This window comes from Enhydra lutris, unplaced genomic scaffold, assembly GCF_002288905.1.
Source record: "Enhydra lutris kenyoni isolate GAN:26980312 unplaced genomic scaffold, ASM228890v2 scaffoldscaffold49, whole genome shotgun sequence".
In the NCBI taxonomy this organism is placed as follows: Eukaryota; Metazoa; Chordata; class Mammalia; order Carnivora; family Mustelidae; genus Enhydra; species Enhydra lutris.
This window is the reverse complement of record NW_019154133.1, coordinates 14,323,498-14,350,602: the sequence shown is the minus strand read 5'-3', so window position 1 is coordinate 14,350,602 and position 27,105 is coordinate 14,323,498. Positions and strand designations below refer to the sequence as shown.

The 27,105-nt window shown below is 36.6% G+C and overlaps 1 pseudogene; it reads left to right on the top strand.

Moving 5' to 3' along the window:
- The window catches only part of LOC111156794, a 79,908-nt pseudogene that overhangs the window by 48,856 nt on the left and 3,947 nt on the right, over positions 1–27,105 (top strand).

The window sequence follows — 27,105 nt, the reverse complement described above, 5'->3', positions numbered from 1 at the left end:
AGAAGTTTTATATTTTTAAATTGATATTAGGTCTATAATCCATTTTGAGTAAATTACTATGACAGGTACAAGGTCTGTGGCTAGGTTATTTTTTATTTTTATTTATTTATTTTTTTCATATGGATGTGGAATTGTACTTGTACTGTCATAAAAAGACTATTCTTTTTCCATTGAATTGCTCTTTCCCCTTTGTCAGAAAGCAATTGACTATTTTTTATGTGAGGTTATTATTATTTTGATATTTAAATAAGTGAATTTGAATTAAAAATTAAAACCAGATATCTGAAAATAAGGTAATGATCTAATTAGCTCAATATTAACTACAATGCTATAAACGGATCTGTATAACTTATTGAATCATCTATCCCACCTTGAATTTTTTTTTTCCCCCCACAGATGAGGTCAGATTGAGGTATTCCTTAGAAGAGAACATTTCAATTGAATACCAATTATTTAGATTGGCATTTGGGGGAATCCAGGTTCAGGCCAAAATTTTATATGAGATCTTTCAGGTCCCATCATAGGCTACTGCAGAGTCCTTACCTGAGACACTTGATAGAGGAGAGCTGCCCTCCTCACACCCGACTCAGCTGTGGACAGCCAGTGCATTCTAGTCTCAAGGGGGTTGTAGTCAAGGACATGGCCATGGTTAACTTTCCACCCCAATCCTGCCTCCCGGTAGCCACACTCTTCCCATATCTGCCTTATGTTCACCAGTACAAAGTGTTAGCATGCTATAGTTATATTGATCATGTTTTATCATTTTTTTCCTGGTTTTTTGTTTGTTTGTTTGTTTGGTATGGTTTCTTTTTTGATTCTTCAGAGTCCATCTGGCTAGGTAAACATTCTCATGGTTTTAAACATTAATATTCTTCACATCTGGACGGAGGAAATTCATAAAAATTCTCAGGAGATTAGTGGTCCACTTATTATCAGAGAAGTATTTCATTTGGCTGTTGTGAACCTTAGATTCAATACGTTTAAAACAAAGATAGATTTGTTTATAATTTCTCTTGCATTTAATTCCAAGATGGCTGAAGTTGCTACTTAATGCAGTCTTACCGCATCTGTAAAAGCATTTGTTTCTTTGTCATGTCACATTTCTTACATCTATGAGGTATTGCATCAATTCACAATCCTCAAAAAATTCTATAGAATTCGAAGCTAAATTTACTTGGAGAATATTTTTTCCTAATGCTTTGTCAGATTCACACAACAGCTGCTAGGCTCTCCTGCAAACAGTTTAGTAACATAAAGATCTGGAAAGAGTACTGTTCAGGGCTCACTCTATATGCTAGGCCTGGGGTTTGTCACTTACAATTGAAACATAAGCTTCCACAGATTATTTTATAAGTACTGATTCTATCTCTATTATTGTGTAAAATCTGTTAACACTTAAAAAGCTGTTTTATATATTTATACAGCTGACACCTGCACACATGAATACACAGTATCTCTAAATGGAAACATATTGCAAATTCACTACAGAAACAACCATCTCTTTTGTGTTAAATTTTGCAGTAGAAATCATAGTAGATAAAAGAACAGACTCTGGGCTACCTGTAGGGCATACATTTGAGTTTATAGAATGAGGCTCTCTAAGTAATCATAACTTAGAATTTTAAATACTTGAATATAGAATAACTTTAGCTAATACTCTCCTAAAATACCGATAATGACACAAATAGATATATAAACATGGATACACACACACGTGTGTGTGTGGGGGGGTGTGTTTTTAACTAGAAGCTATTCCATAATAAAAGTACAAGTTCTCATCTGGGGCAATCTGATTCTTACCATAAGAGAGTACTGATTGTGATTGGTATGAAACTCTTTGGTCAATAGTGGAGATGCTCTTAGTTGGTAAGAGGTTTTATAAAATCATGTGAGTCCTGACTACATAGAATTCACAAACTAGTAAGGGAGACATAGAAACAAAGTTATTAAAACAGAAATCAGTAAGTATTTCAATAGAGGTGATGCATTGCTTCAGTTAAGCATAAAAGGGATGAAGAAGTCAGACTGTATGTCTGGAAAAGTCAGAGGTGCTCACAGTAGATCACTATGCTGGATATTGAGGGAAAGAAGAAGTTCTACAGCCAAACAGAAAGCAAAGGAGCATTTTAGGAAGAAAGTGTATTCAGTGTAAAGTCATGAAAGCGTGAAAGAATAATATCTGTCTGACAGAAAATAAATAGTTTTGAACGGCTGTAACATAGAATATATGTGACAAAGGGCCTCTCTTCCTGGGGATGAAATAAAGTCTCAATGAAAATAAGGGGTGATTGGAATATGATGCCATCATCCAGCACTTAAACCAAATTTCTAAAATTTGAGAGAGTTCTGCTTGTTTTTTTTTCTTTTGATATTTAAACTGAAATATTTAATTCAGTCAATATGCAAGTGTTCACTGAGAAAAGCACAAGAGAGTGCATTATATTTGAAGAAGGGATTATATTCAAGGTCTATATATATATATGACTGACAACCACCCAATTAATAGATTTTTGGTATGAAAATGATTTCTAAGGTATTTGACCATATAACTGACCAGCCACAAAGAAAAGACATATGCATATTTGAGGGTCCACGATCAAAATCATGAAAATATCTTGGCAAAGTTAGCTTTAGGGAAAAGTCTACCACTCACTAACCCTCAGTGTGGATCATCTCATCTGCTTTGGTGTGTCACTGTTAAGAAAGAAAGTGCAACCAAGGATTACTTAAGGATAGTTTTAATGTGAAAGAAAGAGACCCAAATGAATAATCTGAGATCTTCAGGAGAAAAGAGAGAACATAGAAAACTTTAAAAATAAGTTACTGGGGGTACCACTTCTTTTCCATAGACAAAATATGAGAAACAACTACCTTGTTAACTAAAACAAGGTAGTGAATAAAAGCAGGCAGATTTTGGAAAGAAGATGGCATTTGGAAGATGGTACCCTCGCTTTTAAAATGGCTTTTAGTCTAAGAGCAGACTAAAGTGGCACCACTTTGGGTGGCTAAGATCATGAGAGAAAACATACTTTTTCTGTCCTGGAGAAATGAGAACAGAGTTTAAGCTACCAGACACACTGGAGAATCTTGGAGGAAATGCTGAGAAGGTGAGAGAAAGGGAGGGGAATCTTTTAATTCTATGTTTAAGCTTTGCAAAGCTTTATTCGATCCCTGGTCGACACTTTTCCACACATTTGTATGACAGACTCCAAACAGCAGAGTTCAGTAGGAGATCAACCAAGTTAATCAAAACAAAATTCAATCATTTTGAAGGAATAAAGTGGAATGCAGAGCTTCTAAATTATAGAATTCATGATGTGAGGCTACAGTATGGAATTACTCAGAAAAGAAGAATAGGAAAATACTGCCCACTCTCAAAAGAAGAGAGGACAAAGAAACACTGAGCCCCGAAATGACCTAGATGGTGGAAACAGCAGGCAGGATTTAAAAATGGATTTTACAACTATGCTGAATAAAGTAAAGGAAAATATATACTATTTGACTCAATACTATTTGAAGTTTAAAACTCAGTGAATAGATGTGTAAAATGGAGGTGGCAAAAGAAAACACAAGTAACCTTGAACATAAATCAGTAGAATTTGTCTAATCTGAAGAAGTAGGAAAAAAGGATGAGCACCAAAGGAACTTGTGAGACAATATGAAAATGTCTAATATACAAGTGTAATTGAGTCCCAGAAGGAAAATAGAGCACAGGAGAGAAAAAATATGTGAAAAATAATGGTTGTGAAGGGCACCTGGGTGGCTGGCTTAGTCAGATAAGTGTCTAACTCTTGATTTTGGCTCAGGTCATGATCTCAGGGTGGTGAGATCAACTGTTGGGCTCTGCGCTTAGCAGGGAGTCTGCTTCTCTCCCTCTGCCCCTCCTCCACTTGTGATATCTCTCTTTCTCTTTAAAATAAATAAATAGATCTTAAAAAAAAACATATTTAGAAAAAATTGGTTCTGACTTCCATTTCTGGTCAATACAGAGTAACGTGGACCACATTTACTCCCTATATAACGCAACAACAAAAAATTAAACAAGATACATGAAACATCAGATTTCAAGATTTTGGCCATCAGACAATAAAGGACAGTGATGCCTAGATATGGGAAATAAGGTTAGTACTATGATTGCTCCAGCTTACTGCCTTAAGAGAGTTTCTAGGTTACACTGAACGGAAAATGAACCCAGTTGGGCCAAGTCTCCCTGAATTTGTGAGACAGAGCTGAGAGTCTCAGAAGAACAAAAGAGTTAGAGTTTGTAGTACAGGATATTAAAGAGGGGAGAGTTACAGAGAGACACTCCTGGAGATTTCAGAGAGTCCTCTTTAGGGTGAGCAGAGAACTGATAGGTGTATGTACGTGGTGAGGAGACTACGTGAGGCCATAGAAGGAATGATCAGAAAGAATTTAGAGGGAATGGTGCCTGGTACTCACACAGAGATAGGAATAATGCCTGACCTTTACCATTCTGAGTTATACTCTGAAAAGGAAAAAGATACTGCTATGAGAAATTAAGGAAGACTAAACACATGGAAAGATATACTGGGCTCATGGTCATAAGACTCCATTACTGTCAAGATGTCAGTTCTTCCTGAATTCATTACAGACTCAATGCAATCCCAATCAAAACCCCAGCATATTATTTTGCCTAAGTCGACAAATTGACTCTAAAATCCATGTGGAATGTAAGTACCTAAAACAGCAAAAATAACTGAAAAAAAAAAAAACCAAAGTTGGAGGACAAATGCCTCCTGATTTAATACTTATTATAAAGCTACATTAATCAAGACAGTATGATACTGATAGTGACAAAGAGATCAAAAGAATAGATTGAAGAGTCTAGAAATATACCCATACATAAATGGATAACTTACTTCAACAAAAATGAAAAAGCAATTCAATGGACAAAAGATAAACTTTTAACATGGTAATGGAGCAGGTGGATATCAACACATAAAAATGAACTTTTACCCATATCTTTCCACCATATTGAAAAATTAACTCAAAATATGTCATAGACCCAAATGTAAAATCGAACACTACAAAACCTCAAGGAAAGATCTGTGAGAAAATCTTTGTAATCTTCAGTTAGGTAAATATTTTTAGATATGACCCCAAAAACATGATTCATAAAAAAAATCAGCAAGTATTATGGTGGTAGCCAAGGGTTAGGGAGTAGGAAATGGGGAGTTGTTAATAAGTATAGATTGCAGTTTTGCAAGATGAAAAAGTTATAGAGATTGATTATACAACAATGTGAATGTATTTAATATTACTAAATTGTACAGTTAAAAGTAGTTAAAATTTTACATTTCCTGTTATATGTATTTTATCTTACCAGGTTTTTAAAAAAGTAAAAACCTAGAAAGAACCTAAGCGTCCCACACTAGATAGCAGACATTAAGTATGGCATTGCATTTGATGAAAATCTTTATAGTCACTAAAATTGATACATTGTAGAAAGATCTTTAATGACTTCAGAAACTGATGATTCAGTATCAAGAAAAAAAAAGTGGATTAGAAAACAGTGTGTGAATCAGAATCCATTTTTTAAAAACAAGTATATGAGAGGTGCCTGGGTGGCTCACTCAGTTAAGCATCCAACTCTTGATTTTGGCTAGCTCATGACCTCAGGGTTGTAAGATCAAGCCCCCTATTAGGCTCTGTGCTTGGTGTGGAGCCTGTTTAAGATTCTGTTTCTCCCTCCCTTGGCACCTTCTCCCTCTTACTCTCACTCTCTCTCTCCCTCTCTAAAATAAAATAAAATAAAATAAAATGAAATAATAAAATAAAACAAGTATATGTAAGTATTGAAATAAAGTCTAAACTGTTAACAAGCGTTATGACTAACACAATAACAGATGTTTTTATGTTATTTTTTGCATAGCTCCACATTTTAGAAATTTTCTACAAAACACATTAGTTTTGTAATCAGATTTTTAAGTTATTTAAATCAATTTTAATACACACAATTACACTGATGATAAAATTTTATAGACCTATTAAGTTCTATACCATTAGATTTTTTTTTTAATTACTAAAATGAGGAAAGACCAACCAAATCAAATGTTGGTAAGGATATGGAGCAAATGGACCTTTCAATCACTCTGGCGAGAATGTGAGATACAAAACCTGTTTGGAAAATACCAATAGCTTAGTAGTTTCTTAAAAAGTTAAACATGCACCTGCCATGTGACCCAGCCATTCTAGTCCTAGGTATTTACTGAAGAGAGATGAAAAGATTGTATGTGAATGTTCATGGCAGCATTATTTGTAATGGCACCCAAATGGAAACAATCTAAATGTCCATTAAGAGGTGAATGGATAAACATATTGTGCTGTATCATTATGGTAGATTAGTGCTCAGTAATGAAAATTACTGAACTTTCGATAACACACAATAGCATTTGAATCTCAACATAGGTATGCTGACTAAAAGAGCTAGACAATACAGGGGCACGTAGGTGGCTCAGTCAGTTAAGTGTCTGACTCTGAATTTTAGTTCAGGTCATGATCTCAGGGTCATGAGATGGAGCCCCATGTTGGGCTCTGCATTATGCAGGGAGCCTATTTAGGATTCTTTTTCTCCCTCTCCCTCTGGCTTACCCCCATGCCCCCATTCATGTTCTCTCTCTCTCTTTCTCTCAAAAAAAAAAAAAAAGTATACAAAATTCTAGGAAATACAAAGTAATGTATAGTATCAGGAAGGAGATTAGTGAGCCTGTGAATGGGATGAAAGGTGGGAGAAATTACAGAGGCAGAAGGAGACCTTCTGGGGTAACAGACGTGTTCATTATTTTTATTGTGTGATGGTTTCTGTAGTATGTATGTATGTCAAAATGCACCCAAATGTATACTTGTATATGCACTGATTTATTTTAGGTCAATTATACCTCAATAGGCTGCTTTTGAAAAATAAGGGAATGCCAAATGTGAAAAACAAAAACAAAACCAAACTTCAGTTCACCATAATAAAATTACTGAATATCAAATATAAAGAGAAAATCTTGAAAGCATCCAGAGAAAACAATACATTGTATATAAGTGAACAAGATAACACAGAACACATATTTAAGAGTTCTAAAAGAACAGAAAAAAATATGACAACTCAAAATTCTATATCCAGCAAAAATGAAGAAGGCTAAAGAAAGGCAACGGTAGCTAAGAAAAATAATTCATCACCAGCGACATGCCCTTTGAGAGATGTTAATGGGAATTCTTCAGGCTGAAGGCAAATGACACCACATTGAAATTTTGGCTTTGTGAAGGAATTAAGAGCGCTGGAAATAAAGAGAGACTTTTCACAATGTCAAGAGAGTCAGGAAGAATCATCAGGAAGACGTAGTATTCATATATGTTTTCTCCTCTCATAACAGCTTCAAAATTCATGAGATAATGACAGAATCAAGGGGAGAAATAAACAATTCTATAATCATAGTTGAAGATTTTTAACATTATTTTTCAGCAATTGATCAAACTAATGAAAATAAAAATATAGATGGATCTGGGGTGGCTGGATGGCTCAGTTGTAAGGAGCCAGGTCAGGACATGATCTCAAGGTCCTGGGATTGAGCCCCAAGTCTGATTCCATGCTCAGCTCGGAGTCTGCTTGAGAACTCTCTCTCTTCCTCTCCCCCTGCTCCTCCTTCTGTTCTCTTATTCTCTCTCTCAAATAAATAAATAAATATTTTTAAAAAAAGAGAGAGATATGGATCTGAACAAACTATCAATATCTTGACCTAAATGATTTCTATAGAACATTACACTAAATAACTAGTTGCATAATACATATTCTTTTCAAGTGTACCTGATATGTTCACTGAGATAGATCATATGCTGGACTTTCCAACAAGGCTGAAATACATTTAAAAGGATTGAGAGTGGGCACCTGGGTGGCTCAGTTGGTTGAGCGACTGCCTTCAGCTCAGGTCATGATCCTGGAGTCTCGGGATCAAGTCCCGCATCGGGCTCCCAGCTCCACGGGGAGTCTGCTTCTCCCTCTGACCTTCTCCTCGCTCATGCTCTCTCTCACTGTCTCTCTCTTCTCTCAAATAAATAAATAAAATGTTTTTAAAAAAAAAAAAAAGGATTGAGAGCATATGTTTTCTGAACATAAAAGACTTAATTGGAAATCAATAACAACATGACATCTTAGAAAATCACTGATATTACAGAAAACCGTTCTCATTTCCTTAGTGATGAAATCATCAAAAAAATTATAAAATATTTTAAACTGAGTAATAATGAAGCATAAAACCATAAAACTTTTACAAGGAAACATAAGATAGTATCTTTGTGATTTGTGAAAAGCAGAGTTCTGAACTGTAAAGCAATCACCATAATAGAAAAGATCAGTTCAACTTATCAGAATTAAAAACCACTTTTAAAAAGGCACTATTAAGAAACTGTTAATAAGCCACTGTGTGGCTCAGTCAGTTAAATGTCCCACTCTTGGTTTCAGCAAGTAGGTCATGATCTCAAGGGTCATGATCCCAAGGTCATGAGATTGAGCCCATGTCAGGCTCTGTGCTCAGTGTCAAATCTTGAGATTCTTTCTCCCTTCCTCTCCCTCCCTTTCTGCTCCTCTCCCTCTGTTCCTCCTCCTGCTTGTGCTCTCTCTCTAAAATAAATGAATGAATGAATAAATAAAATCTTTAAGAATAAATAAATAAATAAATAAAAATACATTGAAGAGACATGCCACAGATTTGAAGAAAATATGTATTACAAAACACGAGCATGACAAAGGACTGGGATGCAAAGTATATAAAGAACTCCCACAATCCACTAATAAAAACAAAATAGCTTGAATTGAATAGATGCATCAACAGGCTTATGAAAATTTGGTCACTATTATTAGTCAGTTGGGTAATGCAAATTAAGACTACATAGACACACCACTCCACACATGTCAGAATGAATAAAATTAGGAAGATTATCAATACCAAATTTTGGTAAGGATGTACAGCAACTGAAAATCTCATATATTGTTGTTGGGAATGTCAAATGTGACAACTATTATAGCAAAAGATCTAACATGTCCTTGTAAAATGAAATACACATTAACCAATGTTCCAGTAATTCCATCTCTAGGTGTTTACTTAGGAGAAATAAAAGCACATATACACATAAAAAGACTTGTACAGAAATATTCAAATCAGCTTTATTCATGAGAGTTCAAAGTCGAAAATATCCCAGAGATCCTAAAATAGGAGAATGGATAAACAAGACAGGGCATATTCATAAAATGGAATACTACTCAGCAATAAAAAGAATCAACTAATAATCTCGAAAACATGTTGAGCAAAAAAAAGTCAAACAAAAATTGTGCATACTATATTATTTAATTTTTATGAAGTTTTAAAACAGTCAAAATCAGTCAGTGATAGAAGAACATTTGAACAGTGGTTTTCTTGGGGTGGGATTAGTATCAGTAACTGGAAAGGGCATGCAGGAATTTTCTGGGGCGATAGTGATGTTCTATAATGACATATTTTGGGCACTTTTTAAAACTCAGAAAAATTTGTGCATTACATTGTATATAAATTTTACATCAAAAGAAAAAAAACAAATACTGAACTCTGGTTAATAACAGGAAGGCTGAAGTACCTAGGGGGACATACGTTCATCTGCAAGTTATTTTAAAATGCATAAAAACATGCAATGTATCCATGTAGGAATAAATACGTGAAAAAAGCAAGTACAGTAAAATGTTGATGTTAGAATCTAGGTGATGGGTATATTGGCATTCACTCTAAAATTCTTTCAGTTTCTCTCTGTTTCAATATTTTGCTAATAAATATTTTGAAAAAGTTCTATACCCAACATCTTGAGAGAGAAGAGAAAGCATAGCATTGGGGTGCGCTGGGCCTGTGGGGCTGGAGCTGGAAGGGTCTATGTTAGCAGTAAAGTTAGGGATCTTGGAAGAACTGACAACAGGCCTGATGTTCAAGAAACCGCTGACCAACTCTTGGATGTGAACCTTCAGGACAGAAAATAGCCTCAGAAATGAGTCTGAGCATCTCCAGGTCATGAGTGGAGCCACTGTACCTACTGGTTTTGTGCAGATGAAGTGAAAGAGAAATTGCGCTCATCATGCAAAATACAGAAATGAAATGAGATATATTTTAACGTTTTGGTGAAAAAGCCTGGCTCAGGTCTCTTGTCTGGAACCAGTTGATAGCTTATTTGTGGTTGTTCAGGAGTTTGAAGATTAGCAGTTCAAGGAAACAGAAGTTCTAAAGGATTTTGAAGAATTTGCTGGAAACTTCCATGAAGAATATGGAAAATTAACACCAGTTTCAAAGACAAAACTACAAAAAGATAAATGAGAATTCAAGTAAAGGTAAAATTGATAATGGATGAAGAGACAAAAAGAAGACAAAGATGTTAATGAGTTTGCTAACACTGGCTTAGATTCACATGTCTTCGACTGGTGAAAATCCAGCTATCAAAGAAATACCACGTTAGTAGGTTCTGGCTTGGCATCTTGCAAAGATGAGACTGACAAAAGCTCAAAAGGAGAAATTGATCCTCAAGTGTTAAAGTTTAGATTCATAAGCAAAAAGGCAGGAGAGAAACACAGCAGCACCTCAACTCAGGCTGCCAGAAATTTTAGAGATGGTGTTCAGGATTAATTTAAGTGGAAAGTTGACATGACCAACTTTGATATGGAGGCTCATTTGAAAATCCCTGATAATCAAATCACTGAGGGCATTGCATTGACAGAAGAGAGTCTCCACCAAAGAAACATCTCACCATTTGGACCTATAACTCAGATTTGCTCTCGCCTACAGGACACTAAGTCTCTGTGTTCCTCAACATACCGATAATGATAGTTGATGGCATGTATGGAACAGAGGCAATACCAAAAGAGGGGGCTACAGAAGTTGGTGATAATAATACATTGGCTGTGAATAAGGCAGCAAGTAATATCTCTTCTGGATTGGCCAAGGGCCAAATTAAAGAGGCAAACTGTCCTGGGGCTTGTCCATAGATGCTGTTCAATGGGATATCTATCTGCAAGTCACCACTGAGACCTGGCTCTGTAGATATTATTGGAACTGATATGCCATTTGGAAAAAGGATGGCCTCCAAGAAGAAAAACTATAACCTTAATCCAGCTTGCTTACAGAATGAGCTGTATCTGTGGACTGAGACAGGCCAGGCTCTACTACTTACAAGGACCAGAAATGCTCTCCCAGGGCATCACCTCTGATGCGACACATCTGGCATAATGCACCTACTCTCTGGGTGAATACAGAGGGCCTTTCTGCAGCAGTTTGTGTTCTGAAACATCCATTTCAGGTGTTGATTATCCTTCAGAAGAAGGTGGAGAAAGAGGAACTCTCTGGTAATGAATGCAAAGAATGCAAAGAATGCAGTATTGGTACTTCCCAATGCTGGAAATGTCAGCACAAAAAAAACAAGAAAACTAGCATTAGCAAAAGTGCAGTTTGCACTATTTAAACTGGCCAAAGGCTTTTCACCCTACTTAGCAAAAGATGTGAACCTCATGTGATGGGATTGAAAAAGATCGTATGAGGAAGCAGAGCTTTTCTTTAGATCTGTTCCAAAGAGGTAGCTGACTTGGCATCATGGGCCACTACATGACTGGGCATTTAGTACTTTCTTCAAAATGCTTCAAAAATGCCCAGAGAAAAACCTACTGAAACGCTCTGGGATTTGGGTTTAAAACAGTTTGTTTTCAGGTTTTAGAGCAGTTTCTGTTTTCCACTGTGGCAGGTACAAAATTCCCCCAGCCTAAAGGGAAGGCAGAGGACATGAGAGCATCTGAGGCCATATCCCATTGCCTGTGGAATTTCACTGTTGAGCTACACAACATTTCATTACCTCAACCTTAAAAAACAAAGTCCTGGACAAGGTGAAATCTCATGAGATCTATAGGAAAGTTTGCCATCTGCCTTGAAAATGAAAATAGGCAGCCACTATTCAGATTAATACACAGGACTAAAATAGAGGATTGAATTCATTGAGGGAAGTACAAAGATCCTTTACAATTAGTATAGGACATGTCTACCTATAAACAATAGCAAATACACTGATAGATGAAGCATGGGAGCAATAAGTCAGATTAAAAGCAAATTCATTTTTCTTTCAGGAAAGAAAGAAAACAGCGTTAAATTAAAAAAAAAAAAAGATGTTCTAAACAAAGAGTATTCAGATAGCAACAATCTCTTACATAGTAGATCCTATCTCCTAAATACATACAAAATCAACAGGAGGATAGGAAGTATAGATTCAGGTAACCTCCCCAAAAGACAAAAAGATAGAGAAATAGAAGAACAAAGATGAGAAAATTAAGAGAATTAGGCAACATTAACTAAGTGGTATTCTAGGCAGTGAGAATTGAAAACTTGTGACAAAGGAAATTATCAAAGAAAAAGGAGGAGGAGGAGGGGTGAGGAGGAAGGGGAGAAGATAATAGACAAATATTTCCAACAACAGTTTGAAAAGAACATGCTTTCCTCAACTGAATGGCTAAGTGCTTAGCGCAGTGACTAGGGGGAAAAAAATGACCAATACCAAGACATTTCAGAATACTAGGGATAAAGATAGGATTTGGAAAACTTCCACGCATAGTGCAAGGGAGGGACTGGCGTGTGGGGTGAGCTGAGGAGGGCAGCAGAAGTTGTCAACAAAGCTGGGGACCACAATGGCATTTGACTCTTATTTGCAACACTGTTGTCGGAAGATGATGGAATTGTGCTTTCCTAATTCTGAGAGAATTCTTTCCAATCTAGTATTTTATGGTAAAATAGTCAAGGGGTGAGATTAGACTAAAACATTTTAAAAGATTCAAAACATTGATCTTCATGCATACTTTCTCAGGAACCTACTGGGTGATGCTCGAGTAAAATGAATTTTTAGAAAAGATAAGGAATTTGGGAAACAGAAAACCCAACTGGAGAGCCAGGTGAAGTTAATTTCTGACATGATGGTAAAGGGAAATCCTAGAATCATGGCAGGGAAGTTGGTACAGGAAGCAAACTCACTCAGTTAAGAGCAGGAACATCAAGGGATTCTGGAAGGATTGTTCTAAGAAACAAAACAGTCACATTCACCTTTTGTTTATGAACATGTTCTGGGGAGCTTTAGTCACACTAATGGGAAGGAGTTTAGGCATGAATCTGTGCAAGGTTCATAAGAAATGGATTAAACATGTAAGAGGCATTGATTTAAGCTAGGGAAAGAAAGTTATGTAAGGAAATGCTTCCTTCGTTAATGAGTACATGGTTCAGCTGTGATTATTATATGACAATATTAATGTCAAATTGAATATTAACCTAACATGGTATATAATTTCATTAGGTGAATAGAGAAAGAGTATATTAGGAAATTAAATCCTCATCTTTCATAGTATGAAGTCAGCAGATATTAGTATTGAGTCAAAAAAGCAATATGTGCTATAATTTAGGAATATGATGGTAAATAACAGAAGAAAATGAGTCGAATATCTTTCCTCTGGAAAACATAGATGGGGGTGAGGAGACCAGAAGATACATTTTTTTCATTATAAAGTGATTTGACTTTTCAGTAAATAAATAAGAAAATAAAATTTAATATGCAGTGGTGTTAAATTGTATCATTCAGATAATACTATTTCTTGAAAAAATTTATTCCTGTAGCTCAAAAAATATACATACAGGAATATTGTATTTCCAGGTTCTTTTCCTCCCAGCTTTATTGAGGTATAAGTGGCAGATAAAATTAGAAGGTATTTAAAATGTAAATCGTGATGCTTTGATATATGTATACAATTGAAAGGATTCCTGCCATCTAGTTCATTAACTAGAACATTATTTTATCTTAAAAATTAAAAATAATTAAAATTCTTTTATTTTAGAAATCAACCGTCGGTTAACCTTACATCTCTGTCTGAATTGTGAATGGTATGTGGTAGGCAAGCTATAGAATTAGTTATTGATGTGTCCGCCATATAGATTAACCCTATTTTGGTAAGAGATTTTTTTTCTCTTCATGTTTTAAATAAAATAGTAATCCCCTACTCCCCTGTAAAAGCATTAAGTGAGGTGGAAAAGTTTAGTCAAAGGCCACTTGGGTGGCTCAGTTGTTTAAGCAGCTGCCTTTGACTCAGGTCATGATCCCAGGATCCTGGGATTGAGTCCGGCATCAGGCTTCCTGCTCGTTTTACCTACTTGTGCTCTCTCTCTCTCTTTATCAAATAAATAAATAAAATCTTTAAAAAAAAAAAAGTTTAGTCAAGTAAAATGTGGGATTGCAAACAAACTTGTCCAGTCAGTCTACCAGTTAAGGTGTGAAAAAAGAACACAATGATTTTTATTAGCTGCATAAGAAATTAACTCTGTATTTCTAACAGAATTCGTACCTTTCCAGGCAGGAGAAAGTCCACAGTAGTCATGAGGAAATCACCTCTCATCACTCCCCTCCAGAAGAGAACTGACTTTGGCCTGCGTTGTGGAGAACAGACATCATGTAGAGGAAGGGAGATCACTGGTTGTCAAGTTTTATTCAAATCCATGTCCTTGTGGGACGTTATTACCGGGTCTGTTGTAGGGGCTATATGGTGAGCCTCAATCCAACTTAAAGTGTATTTTGTATCTACTAAGAACAAAATATTGTGGTGTGTGTATGGTGTAAAAGGACGGTAATAACAACACACTACGTAATAGCGGCATAGGTAGTGCCTCATGGATTTTTTTCCTAAAGTTCCATTCCAGCACAGGGACAGATCCTTGAGATGCCATTTCTCACAGCCCAAACACCCTCAGACGTGCAGACTGTCTAGACTAAGAGAAAGATTTTTACCCTGTTTTGCTCAGATCTCCCTCCTCTTTGAACCTAAGCAAGCTGAAGGGCCCATGTGGGGAGCAGGCAAGAAGTTGTGTGTCTGAAGCAGGAAGAGACTGGGGGGCCAGCAGGGAGGGAAGACGGTCCCTGAGGGAACATCCTGCCAGCACTCTGACCTGGTCCCAGGTTGGGAGGAAGAACGTATCTGTATTTCTTTTCTCCTTCTTCTCTTGTTTATTTCCTTCTCCATCATACCATCTCTTATCATCCTTAATCCTAACCCATATGACCCCTTGGTTGTGCAGGCAACGTTTTCCCTGTGTCTGGGGCACAACGGACCACAACGATTTTGTTTGTATTCTGGGGCACAGAGATTCTCTTAGGTAAAAGTTATTTAATACTAGAATCATTAAACTTGAAGAACTATGATGTTGCCAACGTTAGATGGTCCTGCTGGGGATTGAAGGAAAAATCATTACTTGAATATTCATACAATACAAATATGAATTTCTTATATTTATTATTTATTATATTTATTACTCCAATCTTATTTATCATATGATGACATGATATAAGCTGTATGTCAGATATAGTTCTAAACATTTTCATAAATATTAACTTATTGGATTCTTACACGAACTCTTCTGGGTAGGTTCTATGATTTACCTTACAGATGAAGAAACCAGGGCCGGGAAAGATGAAATAAATTGCCCCAGGTCACACAGTTAGGGAGCAACAGCGTTGGGAATCAAACTCAGACCATCTGTAGAGTCCCTAGTGTTTATTATCATTCTGCCCTGCGGTGTGGTGACTAGTGAATACAGGCAAAGAGAGAATTTGATGGCTCATCGTAGCTGCTAACTTGATTTCACTTATTTTCTTTAAGATGTCCAACATCTGGGCAGCTTAAAGTTTAAAGATTGCTCAGGTGCTGAAATTGTTGTCAAGCATATAAAAGTCTGATGGTGCAGATAACTTGAAAACCTTCCAGCTACAAACACCAAGAATTGCTCAATAAATTATAACTAACATCCTTATAAATGCATGGCTGAACTGCCCAGAAAGGTAGGGAAATTGCCTTGGGTCAGAAATGAAGAGACTGGAAATCAGAACAGTGAACTGCGGAGCTGACACAGTGTCTGCCCGGGGTGGGGGTGGGGGGCGGGGCCAGTGAGGTGTTTATCACATTTGATAACACAGGGGCTCGACGTTAATAGCAGTACATGGAGAGAGAGAATTGGGACTGAGAGCCCCATCTTTATAGTGCTAGCCCTGCAGGATGAGTGAGGATTCAGGCAAAGGGAAGTCTCAAAAGTCGTGGGAAGAATTATAAATTTATAGAACCACTCTGGAGAGCAATGTGACAACATCCCATGAATTTGAATGTGTGCGTCCTTATGACAGAGCAATTCCTTTGCTAGGTTTATATGTTGGGGAAGCTCTAGGCCATGGGAAAAATCAGATATGGATGAGAGTTTTATTGCAATGTTGTTTGCATTAGTCAAAACTTGGAACAGGAGAGTGGATAAATGAATTGTGCCGTATTTGTTTAATGGAATGCACAGAGCAGTGAAAATCAATGTACTATAGACATGTATCATCAGGGGTAATTCTCAAAAGCTTCACATTTGTGAAAAAGAAAGACAAGCTGCAGAGTATTTGTGGCATTAAAGCTAAGAGCTGAAATGTAGAGACTCAGAAAGAAATTTAAAAAAAAATGTAATTCTTAACCTCAAGACAGAGACCAAAAAGGGCTTCTCTCAAAAATGAAAGCCACACCAGCATTGCAGATGTAATTGGCTTCTATTTGGCCCAGTATCTACCTTGCAGACCAGACCTTTAAAACAGGTCCAGGATATGGCAAGAGAGAGAGAATGGTGGCTTTATTAAGTAGGAAATATTCTCGTATTCTCATTTATTTCACCAAAATTCAAATCAACTCACTCCCTCTGTAACTCTGCTTTCTTTCTATGCTACATCTTCGCCTCTGTCTGGCCTCACCAAGTGTCTCCCATTTCCTGAATCCACACATATGCCATGGTTTTAAACTCACTCAAAGTCATTTAACTTCCTTTTGCTTTTAAACTTCTGTCTTTAGCCCATCATGTTGTCCATCAAATAAAGGCTCCTTTTTAACCATCTGTTTATAATGGTGTTGTCTGTGTTATAGCAACATTTTTTTCTGTTACAATTAAAAAAACAAAAACTCAGCAGGAGTCTGAGGACTGTGAAGCCAACAAAATTTAATAGTTATTGCTATTTCTTAAATAACATCTTTACTGAATTATAATCCACACACCAAAAAATTTACCTGTTTAAAGCATATAGTTGAATGGTCACAAAGTTGTACAACCATCAGCACAATAAATTTTGGGACATTTTCATCACTCCTAAGAGAAACCCCAAGTAGAAGCATAAACTATATGGTGTTTTATGATCGATTTCTTTCATGTAGAACAATGTTTTCAAGGTTCATCCAAGTTGTAGCTTGTATCAGTACTACATTTTTAAATAGATTTTATTTATTTATTTAAGAGAGGGAAAGAGAGCATGAGAGGGGGGAGGGTCAGAGGGAGAAGCAGACTCCCCCCTGAGCATGGAGCCTGATGCAGGACTCAATCTCAGGACTCCAGGATCATGACCCAAGCCAAAGGCAGTTGCTTAAACAACTGAGCCACCCAGGTGCCCAGTACTACATTTATTTTTATCACCACATCATATTATATGGTATGGTCACACCTCATTCAATTTAGTCTTTTATTGGATAGTGGATATTTGAGTATTTGGATTATTTTGGCTTTTTGGCTATTATGAATGTTGCTGTTATGAACCTTCATGTATAAGTTTTTGTGTAGTCATATGTTTTCATTTCTCTTGAGTATATACCTAAACATATAATTACTGGGTAGTATAATTCAGCATTTAAACGTCTAAGACTGTTTTGTAAATTGGCATTATCATTTAAGTACACACCAGCAATGTGTGAGGATTCCAGTTTTTATACATGTTGGCCAACACTTGTTATTATCTATCTTTGTAGTTTTAATATAGCCATGCTTTTGGTTAAGTGGTATCTCACTACAGTTTTGATCTATTTTTCTCAAATAATCATGTTAGTTATCTCTTCATTTGCTTATTTGCCTTTGTATATCTGCTTTGGAGAAATGTCTGTTTAGCTCCTCTTACCATTTTTTAACTGTTATTTACCATTTGTCATTTTGGTCATTGAGTTTGTCATTTTTGTCAAACTCAATGTCATTTTTATTATTGCCTATTTGTCATTTTTACTGTTGAGTTTTAAGAGTTCTTTATATAGTCTAGATACATGTCCCTTATCAGCTATATGACTTGAAAATATTTTCTCCCATTCCATGGGTTGTCTTTTAAATTTCTAGGTGGTCTTTGCTTCAAAAAAGTGTTTTTGATGACATATAATTTACCTATTTTTCTTTGTGCTTTTAGTGTCATATCTGAAAAATCATTACTTAATCCAATGTCATGAAGATGAATACCTTTTCTTCTTATAAAAATTTTTTAAAGATTTTATTTATTTGAGAAAGAGAGAGTGTGTGCACAAGAGAGTATAAGTGAGAGGAAGGGCAGAGGGAGAAGGAGAAACAGACTCCCCTTTGAGCAGGGTGCTGGACCTGGGGCTCAATCCCAGTACCCCGAGATCATGACCTGAGCCTAAGACAGATACTTAACCAACTGAGCCACCCAGGTGCCACTTCTTATAAGTTTTTTAAAATTAATTTCTCCTTCTCCTTCTCCTCCTCCTCCTCCTCCCCCTCTTTCTCCTCCTCCTCCTCCTCCTCCTCCTCCTTCTTCTTCTTCTATTAGAAGAAAAAAAGCACAAGTGGAGGGGGAAAGTCTTAAGCAGGCTCCATGCTTAGTATAGAACCCAACATGGGTGTCAACCTCAGATCCTGAGATCAGGACCTGAGCTGAAATCAAGACTTGGATGCTTAACAGACTGAGACACGCAGGAGCCCCTTTCACACTGTTTTGACTGTTGCAGAGCTTCGTAGTAAGTTTTGAATTCATAAAGTGTACCTTCCCAGGTTGCTCTTCTTTTTTTTCAAGACTGTTTTTGTTATTCTAGGTTTCTTGCATTTCCATACGAATTTTAAGATCAGCATGCCAATTGTTAAAAAGAAGCCAGTTGGAATACTGATGGGAATTGTCCTAAATCTGGAGATCAGTTGAGGAGGATTACTATTTTAACAATATTAGGTCTTCTGATTTATGAAGACAAGATATCTTTCATTTTATTTAGTCCATCTTTAATTTCTTCGAAAATTTTTTACAATTCTCAGAATATAAGTTTTACACTTTTTTAAATTAAATATATTTATGTTTTACTCTTTTTGATGCTGTTATAATTGTTGTATTCATTCCCTTTTTGAGTTGTTTATTGAAAATATATGGAAATACAATTGGTTTCTGTTTGTTGAGCCTCAATCTTGCAATCTAGCTGATAAATTAATTAATTTATTTCATAGATTTTTTTTTAAAGTGGATTTCTTGAGATTCTACACGTATAAGATCTGTCATCTACAAATATAGTTTTTGTTCCTTGTTTTCCGATTAGGATAACTTTTCTCTCATTTTCTTTTCTAATTATGCTGCTAGAACTTCTAATACAATGCTGAAAAGAAGTGGTTAGATGTTATTATTTTTTTTAGGCTGTGTTTCTCTCCAGTTTTTTCTTTTTTTCTTCTTTTTTTTTTTTTTTAATTTCTTACAACTGGTGGCAACTAGTAGTAAAATAAAAGAGCTTGTTTCTTTTCTTCTTAGAAGCAGTAAGGAAGGAGTGAGTTGGAGGAAATCAAACACTCTCCTATAACTACTGACTGGGAACAACTAAAAGGGAGAAAGAGAAGTTGTGACTATTAGCAATATGAAGAAAAGAGAGCAGATGGGTCTCATGCCTCTTCCAGGAACCAAAAAGAGTATAGAAGACTGGTCTGGGCCTGAAACATGGTCTTGGGAATTAACAGCATGAAAGCTTGTGGAGGTTTCTTGTTAAAATATAAAGCTTATTCTTTTTAGAATATATATATCAACTTACATGTAGGATTATCACACAGTCAAGAGTTCATTAATATAATTGGATCTCAAAGCTTTGGCTGGAGGAAAAACTTCATTAAAAAAAAAAAAAACCTAAAAAAAACCCCCACCCTAACTTTCTGTCAGTTGTTTTTATATAATTCACGTACAACAAAAATCAAATTCATCAGTGTTGGGTATTAAATGTTCTACATACGTCTTATGACACAAGGGAATAGTATATATTGTTTTAAACCAGGGCTAGGCAGCTTATGTTATGTTAATTTTTCTTTGAGTTTGGTAATGAATATGTGTCATCTAGTAAAAATTTAAATATATTAAACTGTCAACAATAGCATCCAAGTTGGGGTTTGTTTTTTTTTTAATCTGTATTCCTTCCTTTTTGTTTTTAATATTAGAATTTAAAATCTGTTAAAATATTAAATTCTGACCAATACACATATATCACTTTGAATCTCTTAATTCTTCATAAGGAGCAGAATGATGAAATGGGAGATATTAGAGACTAAGACCTAAGATTAATGAGAAAAAATCAATTTAGTTTTTTTGGCTAGTCATTGCTTACCTTTAAAGATTATTTATTTATTTGACAGAGAGAGATCACAGGTAGACAGAGAGGCTGGCAGAGAGAGAGAGGGAAGAAGACTCCCTGCTGAGCAGAGAGCCCGACGTGGGGCTCGATCCCAGGACCCCGAGATCATGACCTGAGCCGAAGGCAGAGGGTTTAACCCACTGAGCCACCCAGGCGCCCCCATTGCTTACCTTTAAAATGTAAAAAGAAAGAAAGGGAAATATGGATTATCTCTGAGATATTTCCCAGCATAATCAAGAACAATACAGTTAATATTTACTGAGTACTTACTCCTTGGCAAGGCAGTGTGCTAAGTGCTTGACATTCTCAGGGAACGTCACAACAACCCTACAATAAAGGTCTATTAGTATTGTTGATTGTATGTCTGAGGCAGATGAGGCTTAAAATCTACTAGAACCAGGATTCAAATCCATAGAAGTCTGTTCGGTGTTCTTTTATGAGATGGTGGGTCGGATGTGGCCACAGGTGCAGACACAGGGGAGGCTCAGGAAAACAAAGATGATTATACACACAAGTCCTCAAGACTAGAGGCAGGCAGACCACACGGGGCCACATGGGGATGGATGCCTTAGGGTGGAGAGGAGGCAGAAAGGAAGAGCAAAGGGAAAACTAAGGCTAGAATATTTATGGAGGTTTCCAAGGAGAAGTCAAGGCAGGGCCATGTGAACGGTTTAGGATCGGCCAGTTTCAATAATTTCCTTGGGCTCTGAGTTATACTGAGGGTCCTTAGATGACTGGTAGCTGGCCTTTGGATGATTAAGGCAGAGGCATACTGCCTCCTGGGGGTACGTGCCAGACTGAGAAGGTCCGGCTCCCGACTGGTTAGTTTGCATATCAAAAGCAAGCTTCAGCTGAGAGGCTGAGCTCTTTGTTACCTGGAAATGAACGGGCTAGCCCAGAGTTGGGCCGCTCTCCCCAGCCTGAAAGGTTTTTAAGATGACAAAAATGCCATAATATGAAGAAAATTAAAAAAATATATATAAACAATGCAAAGTCTAACTCCAAGCCCATATTTTTTAAACATTCTCCAATATGGCCTCTTTTATTCTAAAACATGTAGTGAGAAATTACCAAAAAATTATATTACAATGTTCAAACTCATATTTCTTCCTGTTGTTGAAAAATATGAGTTGATCAGTTGCATTACAAGTACATTAAAAGGTATTTTCCTAAAGATTTTGCTTATTTATTGAGACAGAGAGCGAGAGGGAGTGAGCACAAGTGGGGAGAGGATCAGAGGGAGAGGTAGAATCAGACTCCCTGCTGAGCAGAGAGACTTTATTCAGGGCGCCATCCCAGGACCCTGAGATCATGACCTGAGCTGAAGGCAGACACTTATCCAACTGAGCCACCCAAGTGCACTTAATGAATATTCTTCCAGATAGAAATAGCTTTGAAAATAAAAATGTTACAAAAACAAGAGATAATTGAGGTGTTAATGGGTATTCAAAGCATTCAACTATAATTGAAACTGATCCTGAGAAATAAAATGAAAGAGCACATGCTTTGGAGTAAGATAGACTTAGATTTGTATTTTGACTTTTCCATCAACTAGTATATGTTATCAGACGAGATCGGGCACGTTCAGGGTGGTATGGCCGTAGACTAGTATATGTTATCAAACAGCTTTCGGCCTTGGTTTCCTCATATGTAAAATGCATGGTGATAATGACAGGTGATCAAGGTCACACAGTTGTCAGTACATAGCTGACCCAGAGTTTAACCTCAGGTTTGACATCAAAGCCACTTTAACTACCTTTGAGAAATGGGCACTCTGAAGGAAACAAAAAATGTTAAAAGATACTTAAACTTATACATAGCAAAAACAAACAAACGAAAAACCCAAACAAAACCACAACAACAAAACCAAACCCCCCCCCAAAACTTGTAGGTAGTAACTAAAATACTGAACAAATACAAAGAGAGACCATTTACTCTGGGGAGAGATAGGACTCATATTAGAAAATTTAGTCTCACATATTTTCATTTTATAAGCTGCCTGTCTGTTACTGCCTAATTGTAACTTTTTACTGGAGGGAGACTATTTTGAAATGAAGTATCAGTGAAATGTAGATGGTTTGACTTATATCTTTGTTGTCTGTTTGAATTCTGAAATATTCTTATTGTCATTGCTTCATTAAGACTCCAAGTTTTTGCTATAATGCCGTTTCATTAAAGATAATGAAATGAAAAGGAGAAAAATTTTCTTCTTCTGACAATATTTTTTTGAGCAAAACAGATTACATGAATCAGTATATGCTGAGAGTAAGGAATAATTTTCCCAAGGTATAGGAAATCTTGGGTTCTCTGGCAGTGGTTTGATAATAAAATATGTCTAGGAATATGAGTGTCAGTGGCATGCATTTACAGACAAAGGGATCTGAAAAAATATTTTAGAAACAGATGTAGCAGAAAACATTTGTCATCAGTTGTAGTCAATTGGTTTTTCTTCGGCCACTGACAGTTGTTTCAGGCCTACACTGGAAGATGAACAACATGCTTTAAGAAGAAAAAAAAGTAAAAGACAAAAGTGAGAAACAAAGAAAGTGGCAAATTGAAGAGGCTAAAAAATACATAAAGGCAAATCAGTGTTGCTATCTGACTGAAACACAATATTTAAGTACTTACAAATACTTAGAATCTTGAACAAAATCAATCAGATGTTATTATGCATGTAAAAAGGGGATTTAAACATAAAGAGATTGAGGTCCTGGTTATTAGATATGCTTCATGGTTACCTAATGAATTACCAACATTTTATTCTTTTATTTATTTACTTAAGATTTTATTTATTGATTGATTTTATTTGTAGTGAGGGAAGAGGGAGAGATGGAGATAGAGAATCCACAAGTAGACTCGCAGTGAACACAGAGCCTGACTTGGATCCCAGGACCCTGAGATCATAGCCTGAGCTGATATCAAGAGTCTGGTGTTTAACTGACTGAGCTACCCGGGTGTCCCTATTCTTCCTTTTTAAAATTCATTTATTCTTTCATTTGTTCATTCATTCAGTTTTTAGTTTCCTACTCCTCCCAGGCAAAATTAGTAGGTTTAGCTGCTGTTCCTCATGACCTTATCATAAATCTTTTATGTTAGATATCTAGTCAGTCAGTGTGATTCTGTTTGTGGAAGCTTAGTGGTATCCCTAGACATCACAAAATTCTCTCTCGGGACCAAAACCATCTGGAGGACTGGAGGCGGGGTATTATCTATAGGAAATGGGTCAACATTTGCTTTGGAAGGAGAGTGTTTTTGCAAAAAACATTGTCATCATTTTTTTTTTTTTTTTCCAATTTAAATCTACTCTAGGCGATGGTGGGTCTGTAACCCAAGCAATGTGAGTTCACTCCCTGGTGAGTAACGGATAAACCAGGTGGAATTATCACATGAAGTAAACTTTATTCACAAGTAAGGAGATCACACGGAATGACTTCCATAGCTATGACTCCCTGAGCAAGAGTTAATAGGTTCCTTTTGTTTAGGGTTAGGATGAATACTTAGGCAGGGGAGCATTAGGATCAAACATAGAGGCAGGCATAAGGACATGCATGCACCCTAAGGAAACATGCCGGGGCACCTGGGTGGCTCAGTTAATAGTGTCTGCCTTCAGTTCTGGTCGTGATCCCAAGGTCCTGGGATAGAGTGGGCTCCTGCTCTATGGGAAGCCTGCTTCTCCTTCTTCCACTCCCCCTGCTGTATTCCCTCTCTTACTCTCTCTCTCTCTCTCTGTCAAATAAATAAATAAAATCTTTAAAAAAAAAAAGGAAACATGCCTATGCATACATTCTGTTATGTAAATTAGGCTTGTGCTCCTCCTTTGGCAGATTTTAGTATTAGAATGAGGTAAAGTAGCTGTCATTCTAGAGGTCACTCCATAGTCCCTCTGAGCAGGTATGAGTCAGGGTTTAGGCTCAAACTCATCTGGGTGTTCTGGGACCCTGGAGGTCTTGTTAAGGGCATCGCTATCACTTGAGGGGTGGTTTTGGTTTTCATTTGCCTGAGTTAAGAGATAAGCTAGAAAGAAGAACTTCAGGAAAAATGAGGGACAGATGTTGGTAAATATAAGCAAGTGGGCTGTAAAGGTCAGGTCTTGGGGTCTAGCTGGTGACAGTTTCACTAATTCTGGTAAAATGTACCTTTAACGTTTAGTGCTGGGGTTGCTGAGATAGGCTGCATGACTGAGAGTTAGTTGGCATTTCCAGAGATGCATGTTTGAGAACTAGGTCCCATGTTACTTACTCCTTGAGAGCTAGATGGGTGTGATCCTGTCCTAGGGAGAGTGCCTTGTTCCCCAGGGTGCACAAGTTGAATTGTTTCTCCTTCCCAAGTCATCTTTTGTTTGCTTAGTTGCTCTTATTTTCTCCTTCTTTTCAATAAATTCAGTATCATGTTATAGTACTCTGTAACATTTTTCATTGTTGAAGTTTTTGTTTTTGTTTTTGTTTTATTCCTAACAAAGACTCTCACTAATTAGGATGAAAAATCAAGACAGCATCGTTTTGGAAATTACAAGCAGAAAGTGTGTCAGAGTTAACAGTTTATTGATGATTAATATGAAAGTTATCTACACTGTTTGATATCTGTAGATTTCCTTTAAGTGATTCATAATGTAATCCAAATAAACAAATGATAAAAAGATATTGACATAAAGTGTTTCAGATGATAATTGCTCATAAATATGCTGCATACTAAAAATTAAATATTAAAACCTAATATTTAGAAGAAGAGATTAAAGACAGAGAAATGTCACTTGAGAAAGCTGGATGGCCGGGCTTTATAAACTGGTGGCATCACTTGAGTTCTGTAGGTCTGGTTAAGTCATAGTAATTAGTGCAGTTAAGAATCAGTCCCAATGTGATTATCATTTCAAAAGCACGAGAGACACATACAAGCCAGTTGGTCAGTGTATTCATTTAGTATGCAGCCAGAAAATTACCATTGCTATCTTTCCTTATACTACCTCTTTTTCCATATAAACACACTAGGGAAAATTAGTCATCAAAACACCTCTCGGGCAAGGAGCTCCTGGGTGGCTCAATCAGTTAAGTGTCTGACTCTTGAGTTCAGCTCAAGGGCTAGATCGAGGACCGTGAGACTGAGACCCGTGTGGGGCTCCATGTTCAGTGGGGAGTCAGCCTGAGGACTTTCTCTCTCTCTCCCTCTCCTGCCCCATCCCTGGCTCGTGAGTGTGCACGCACACACACACACACACACACACACACACACACTCTCTCTCTCTCTCTCTCTAAAATTAAAAAAAAAAAATAAATCTTTAAAAAAATGCCTCTTGGCCAAAATGAAAAGGGAAGTGTTATGCCTGGAACTTTGGTAGTTGAGACTTTGGGAGGCAGAATAGTTGTATTTAAATATGGACTCTGCTACTTACTAGCTGTGACCTTCTACAAGTTACTTAGCCTCTGTGTGCCTCAGTCTCCTCACCTGAAAAAAATGGGAGTAATAGTAGTGTCTACTTTATGACATTGTTTTGAGAATTAAATGAGTCAGGGCAGTGGATAAAGAGCTTGAAACAGTACCTGGTACACAGTAGGTGCTATATATGTACTCATCATTTGCATTAGTTGTGAGAGGTATTTCAGGCCGAAATGAAGGAAACTCTCTGACCACCATCATCCCCTGAATGGACAGATTACTCATATGTGCTGGGTCTCATAGCTTTCTGTCTTGTAGACAGGCCTGAATAATCACCCACAATTCCTATTGCCTCCCATTTTCTAGGCTTCGAATTTTTCTTCCCTTATTATAATTGTTTTATGTAAACAATTGAGTAGATCATTTTATATTATAATCTACACTTATCCTACAGCTCTCTTTTTGCATCTAAAATACCTTCTTTTAATTAAGGGGACTATAATACCCTGTTCCACCGCTTTGATTAGCAAGATATCCCTTCTACCTGTGATATCTTCAGGTAATTGTTTCAATATAGTTGATGTGAATTTTGCAAGTCTAAGTCTCAGGGAATTGATAATAATGATGGAGATAATGTTGATGATATGGTGACAATAGTAACATATTAGCACTACCCTTTATTGAATTTTTACTATGTGTCTGGATTTACATTAAGTGCTTCCTGTTTTAACTCATGTAATCTTCATGATAAACTGATGAACTAAGTACTATTTATCTCCAGTTCAGAAATGAGGATACTGAGGACAGAGAGGCTAAGAAGCTTGTGAAAATTACATGGCCAGTAATTAGCAAAGCCTAAATTCTAACCCATGTTAGAACTCCAAGGTCAGTATTCTCAATGATCATGCTTGATAGGCTCCAGAAAAAGTCCTGCCCTTTCAGCTGAATTTGAACTACTGGCCGAGTAAACAAGAAAACACATTCTAAATTTTCCTGAGGAGCTACTGAAGAGATAATCAAAGTCACAGGACACTTAAATGACCCTTCACAAATACACAGATATGAGGTCTCATGCTAATCACAGATCTAACACTATGTTGAAATTAGTATCTTCATAACAACATAACTATGTTGAAATTAGTACTTCATAACATTATATCTTCATATTATATACTATAATATATATAATGATAATAAATATTCTTTCATTAGCATTAAAATGTACCCAGGCATCATCTGAATCGCTTCCTGAGATATACATATGTATATATATA